The sequence below is a fragment of the Mus musculus genome, chromosome 19 (assembly GCF_000001635.26).
Source record: "Mus musculus strain C57BL/6J chromosome 19, GRCm38.p6 C57BL/6J".
Classification (NCBI taxonomy): Eukaryota; Metazoa; Chordata; class Mammalia; order Rodentia; family Muridae; genus Mus; species Mus musculus.
Genome location: NC_000085.6, coordinates 45,299,957 through 45,306,484, shown reverse-complemented (window position 1 = coordinate 45,306,484; position 6,528 = coordinate 45,299,957). Strand labels below are relative to the sequence as shown.

The following is a 6,528-nucleotide window of genomic DNA, read 5'->3' as shown; positions in this document are numbered from 1 at the left end:
ACTTAAGCAGGGAAAGGGAAGAGAGGGGTTCTGAGCTTCTGTGAATGTGAATGTATGTTTCTCTGCTTCCAGCTCTTTCCAAAGCCCATTCCCTGAATCATCTGATAGCTTGTTGGGCAGATGATCCTGAATCACATCCTGGAAGTCTATCTTCATAAGGCCTGGAGAAATGGGAGTTATCTCTCCCCTGTGGGACTCCGCTCTTTCTCCTCCAAAATGTCAAGTTCCTAATTTGTTTATTTTTGAGTCAGGATTTTATGTAGTCCAGGCTGGCCCCGAAAGCACTGTGCACCCAAAGATATCCTTGAACTTCTGATCTCCGACCTTCACCTGAGATGAGCAAGTGTGCATTTGTGTTAGTATCCAACCTAGGTCTTCATGTGTGCTAGCCAAGCCCTCTATTAACTAAGTTACAGCCCCAACCCCGAGTTTCCTAATTTGATTGGCACAGAAAAACCAAAACTGCTTTAAAAGTGATAGCACCTGTGTCCTAGATGTGCACACACTCACTGTACATATGCACTGTGCTCTCAGCCCCAGTCTGTTTGAGAGGTCTTAGTCTGCTCCTGCTGCTATAACAAAATGTAAGTCACTAAAAATTATTCCCCACACTGTTCAAGGCTAGCAGAAGACTCAGGGTCTGGTCAAGGCTCCCTCTCTGCTTCATAGATGGTACATCTTGCTGCACCCTCAAATAGTAGGGTATAGACAGATAGGCTCCCCCAAACCCCTTCTTGTTTTTTTGTTTTTTGTTTGTTTCTTTTTTTATTTATTATTATATCTAAGTACACTGTAGCTGTCTTCAGATGCACCAGAAGTGGGCATCAGGTCTCATTATGGATGGTTGTGAGCCACCATGTGGTTGCTGGGATTTGAACTCAGGACCTTCGGAAGAGCAGTCGGTGCTCTTAACCACTGAGCCATCTCTCCAGCCCTGTTTTTAAGACAGGGTTTCTCATTGTAGTCCTGGCTGTCCTGGAACTCGCTTTGTAGACCAGGTTGGCCGCAAACTCAGACAGAGATCCACCTGCCTCTGCCTTCCAAGTGCTGGGATTAAAGGTGTGCATCACCACCACCTGGCTTCCTCCCAGCCCTTTAGAAGGACATTAATTTTATTTTTTAGATTTTTTTCTTTTATGTACATGAGTGCTCTGTTTTCATGCACAGCAGAGGAGGGAATCAGGTTTCATTAGAGATGTTTGTGAGCCTCCATGTCAGTGCTAGGGATTGAACTCAGGACCTTTGGAAGTGCAACCAGTGCTCTTAACCACTGAGCCATCTCTCTGGCCCCTAACAGACATGAAGGCAGGTTCTTACAACCTCACAGACAGCTCTTAATACTGTTTATTGTAGTGAAGGTTAAATTTCAACAAGGATTTTAGAGGGGTACAAACATTCAACCTCCTAAATTGGAATCTTAGGGTCCGTATGTCAAAGGAGTCACAGGAAGAGAAAATAAAAAAAACAGTGGTTGGATGGGGGGAGCTGGAGAGTGAGAATATGCTTCCCTGTGGTTCTCTTGAGGGCAGAGGCTGAGGGAGGCACAGGTAATGAAGGCAAGGAGAAAAGGACTCATGGACAGCTGAAAAGAAACTCCTTTGCACGGAGCTGGCAGATGGATGTAATCTTTAGAGGAGGAAGAAAATGCTGACAAGGATCAGGTGGGGAGAGTTCAGAGAAGGAGTCTAGTTACCCCAGACTACTCCCACCATACAGCTGGACTGGCGTTCCCAGGATGCCATCTGGGAGTGCCTGGGATGTGTGGGAGCAGCTGGGAGGATGGCTATGATCCATCCCGCACCTGTCCTGCCCCAAAGCTGATGATGTAACAACATAACGATGTGGTCGAGAACAGGGGGCTTCGGGGGTGTTGCTCTGGGGGCGGGGGGCAGACGGTCCAGCTTTCAGTGATGTGGCTATGGTGAGACAGCTGCTCTCTGTCCTGTGCTCAGGAGGAGCTTTTCAGTGAGCAGTCTGTGTCGGGGTCCACCACTCAATTCCAGCCCTTCAGCCAAGGGCTCAAGCAATCTCCGGGCTCAAGCGATCTCCTCTTCTTAACAATAGCAATGATCCCTCAGTTTCTTGGATTCATATCAGAGATCAGGCAACACGTGGAAAAAAAAAAAAAAAAAAAAAAAAAAAAAAAAACCAAAAACCTGCTTGTGACCGCAACTGAGGCTTCAGGTGCTGGAGAATCCTCTCTAAGCACACACCCCCGCCCCGCCCCGCCCCTGCCGCCCCGCCCTATCCCCACCCAAAGCTCCTTCCTGCTGTAGTTTGTATCTCAAGCCCTCAGAAGGCCCATGTATTAAAGATTTAGTCCTAGGAGATATGACATCCAGTGGAATTGGGGGTGGGGGGTGTCTTGACTACAAAGGAGATTTGGTTTTCTTTTTTCTCTATCCATCCACCGCCTCCCCTTCTTTCTTCTCACCCGATTCCTGATCTTCGTTTCATTCTTCCTTCCGTGCTTGGAATTGAACCCAGAGCCTTTTGCATGCTGGACAAGCACTGCACCTCCAGGACTTAGTTCTTTCTCTTGCTTCCCGACGATGAAGGGAGTGATTTTTGCTTTGCCACAGACGCCTGCCATAATTTTCTGTCTTGCCTTGGGTCTCAAAACAACAGAGCTAATTGATCACAAACTGTATTGTCCAAAAACTGTAAGCCAAGGTAAATATCTTCCCTTTATATACGGATGGTCTCACATGTTTGGCTTCTTCTGGTGTTCCTAGGTGGCCTTGTGCCTCCCATTTAGACCTCCCCCAAAGCACTCCTCACTCGGGTACTTTTCTCACCCCGAGTTTGGATCCTTGATGGTACAGCACTTTAGCCCTCCAGAGACTCCCATCTTGGAGTGAGCTAGCCCACAGGTTCAGTGACTGCTGAGAACTAAGTGCTCTTAGATATTTTGAGGCCAGAGTACCCCGGAGGGTATCTCCATCTCCCAGCGGGCTCTGTTTCCTTCTTTTTCCAAGCTCCCCTCTTGATCAGGTCCCAAGGAAGAAATCTTAACATTACTTTTTCCCCACTCTTGGCCTTTTTTTTCCCTCTCTCTCTCTAGCCTGAGCTCCCACAATGCCCTAAGCAGACTATTTCTGAAGGCAACAGCTATGCCTAAACCACTTACTCTTGTATCCTCAAAACAATACTCAGAGGTAAAGTTTCCATAAATATTTCCTGAGAGAATTAGCCTTCAAACTTCTCCGGTCTTTTTCCTTTCTTTCTTCTCAGCATCGTGCTTTGCAACGCCCTGACAAAGACACTTGTATTCCCAAGACAGCCTTGGAGGAGCTGCTGATAGGCATTAACCTCTTTCTGTCCCTAATAATGACGGGCAATGCACGGATGTTCAGGTCTGGGACTCAGAGCAGAGCCCAAGGCCTGCCCGCCTCCTCTGAACCTGGAGGTGGTGTAGGTAGAACAGAACATCTGGCCTCACTCATCCTTCCCGCCAAGGCGTCCTTGCCTGTATTTATATACACTAAAACCTCTGCCCAGATAAAACAGCCATGTAAAATCCAATTTCCTCAGAATCTCTTTTGGAGCCTGGGCCTGAGAGATGGAGTTAGGTAACCCCGGCGGTTACCGCCTGAACCACTCCTGCTGGCTGCAAAGGTGAGGACCATTTTTCAATTATCTATCTGCTGTGACAGCAGCGGTCCAGCCATCGAGCCAAGGCAGGAAGGGGGAGGGGAAGCTGAGCTGGGGAGGCGGGAGAGAGCGGGCAAAAGCAGAAAGGGGGTGGGTGGGAAGAGAGGGATAAACCTAGGCAAATTCACGAGCAAAGATCCTTGAGAGGGGCACCCAGTAGGTACTCAAGAGTTGTTTGGAAAATGAATGATCAGAAGAGGGAACAAGCAGAGTGGGGGTAAGAGAAGGGGAGAGCCGGAGAGACACAGAGTGGGCGGAGAGAGGAAGAGAGAAGGGAAGGAGGGGGAGGGGGAGGGGAGGCAAGCGTGGATGGAGCCAACAAGAGGCTCCTGTGTCAATCCGTGGAAACGGGAGGCAGAGTGATGCGGTCACAGCTCCTGCCATCAATATCCTCTAATATAAATGTCAGTGATGCTATTTTCCGCGCAGTCATTTCGCACACTGCTGATTACATTAACGTATAATGGAGGGGCGCCGGCTCCACTGCTTTCTCCCCTAACCCTCCCCCCGGTGATGTGTCAATAGCCGCCTCCATGAACAAGTCAATTTTCTGCAGGCTTGGCAGCGGAATAAATCTGCCCGGCTATGGGGAGAGCTGGAGATATTTATATACCCAGCGCCTGCCTTCTGTGTGCGCGCGTGCGTGTGCGCGGCAGGCGCGGGCCCGGACCCCAGCGACCTGCGGGGGGGCGGGGGGGATCTGGGGCGCGCCGCCGAGCTGAATGATTTCCAGCCTCGACTCAATAAGAGGAGAATTTAGAGCGGTCCCCGAGCTGGGCTCCCAGAAACAGCCTTACACGTTTATTTTCCTTAGCTGAACAGGAAAGGCGAGAATTATATGTGGATTTATAGGACAGGCGCCGCTCAACCCAAATGCTCCCGCTCCGGGGGGCCGGGGGTGGGGTGCGCGAGGAAGGGACGGGGAAGAAAGGAGGTGGCGGGCCCCGCGCGGGCCGCTGGGACCCCCGCTTGCGCTTGCTTGCTAGGACGTACCCCCCTTGCAGATCGCTTTAATTACATTTGTTCCTGTCCTTCGTGAGGGCGAGACTTCCGCACAGCCCGCTGAGGGCTGGGGGGCGGGAGAGGGGGTGTTGGGGTGATCTCAGGCCAGGACTGCCTGAAGATGGGAGGGAGGGGAGAAGAGAGGGGGCCGCGGGGAATGGGGACGGGGGGGGGGGATCGGGAAGGGGGGCACTGTCAGCTTCGGCTCAGAAGCGGATCAATAGTACGAGATCTAATGGGCTAACTGCCAAGCTGGCGCACCGAGGCGCTGCCTGGCGGGGGCGGGAGGGGTGGGCGAAGGACGGCGGGGAGGGAGGGAGAGGAGAGGAGGAAGGAAGAAGAGTGGAGATGGAGAGGGAAGGAGGGGGAGAGGAGAAAAAGAAGGGGACGGGGGAGGGTCAAAGGGAAGGACGGTACAGGAGGTCCTTATGGGGGCATTGCTTTAGCATCCCATCCTTCAACCCCTAGAATTGAGGAAGGAGGAACCAGTCTCTGAGCTGTGCGACCCCCAAACTGCTGGCTTCTCCGACCTCAACTGTGTTGTGGAACCGCCAGGGGGCGGCGCGACCCTGTTGGTCGCCAAGGGGATCTCCGTGCTTCCTCGTCGAGGCTGTCTGTGACCTGTCGCTTCCAATGCCTGGTCCTTGCATGGCCAACGACCTCTACCCTCTCCCAGAGGCCTTAAGGTGCATGCAGCTGGGGTGGGAGAAGGGCAGTGCCCCTGCCCAGGAATAGGAGGAGCCGTTGACTTTCACTAGTATTGGGCTGGTTTCCCTGGGACCCTGGAGCAGTTTATTGCCCAAAGAGCCTGGGGCTAGCCAATGGTTACTGTCAGCTAGACCTGGGTATGCCATTTGGGCCGTCACATCCTGACGGCGATATATGGAATCCTAGAAATGTCCCCCACAAGAGGGGTCCTTCAACGCGCTGAATAAGGCGCTAAGCAGTCCAGCCAAGGTTGCTAAGGATCAATGGCATGAAGCCCAGTTTTAACTCCTTCGTTTCCTGGGAACTGTCTGACCACCTAATCTCTTGGTCACTGACACATCACCCCTTTCTTTTCATCAGCTTGTAACCTGTCCCCTCCTGGACTGTGAAAAGAACATATAGCCCGACCTCCCTGCCAACAAGCTGTACCATTGGGAAGAGGAGAGCCCAACGGTAGAAGCTCATCAATGATTCCCAGCCTCTGTTTCCATCAGAATTGCTTGATGAAGCTCCTTTAACACAAATAGATTTACTCACATTCCTTAACTGTAAAAGGTGTGCATGTGCCAGCAGGGGGTTCTGGAATCATGTACCTTTGTCAGAGCTCCCCCATTTAATTCTGATACAATTCCACGTATTACCTAAAGAGAACCACTACTGATGCGTTGGGTTTTTGTTTGTTTGTTTGTTTGTTTTGGTTGAATGTGGTAGCTCAGCCCTGGGTATTTGCCCTTGTGAATATGCCCATGTCACAAATGTGTGAATGTTGGGTATCTGTGTGATTGGATAAGCATTGCTTTTTGCTTCTCTTTGTGCACCCTCTCTGTCTGGATGTCACTGGGTACCCATCGTCCTGTGTGTCATCAATGTCGCCTGTGTTTATTGACAGTACCTATTGTGTGCGCGTGACAGTGTACATGCCTGCTCTGATGAGAGTGAGTGTGGGTCTGTGGTATGTTTGTGTCACATTGAGCACATCTCTGTGGGCTCCATGGTGGGGCACAGCCATTGTCTCCATGTCATTGAGAATATGTGCTGGCAAGAGCTTGTGACACAAATGGAACTAAGCCGATCTGCCCCAGAAGCAAAGGCGGCAATGACCTTCTTTTTCCAATTATATCCTGGTCAGAGGTGAGCGACCTCTCCCCACTGAGGCCTCTGGCT

At 51.1% G+C, this 6,528-nt stretch overlaps 1 long non-coding RNA gene across 1 annotated transcript; it reads left to right on the top strand.

The window, feature by feature from the left end:
- The first annotated feature begins 3,147 nt into the window (after positions 1-3,147).
- Positions 3,148-6,015, top strand: Gm29595 (predicted gene 29595). Its single transcript, NR_167743.1, has 2 exons — positions 3,148-3,618; positions 5,725-6,015. It is a non-coding gene; the product is annotated as a predicted gene 29595 (long non-coding RNA).
- The last annotated feature ends 513 nt before the right edge of the window (positions 6,016-6,528 follow it).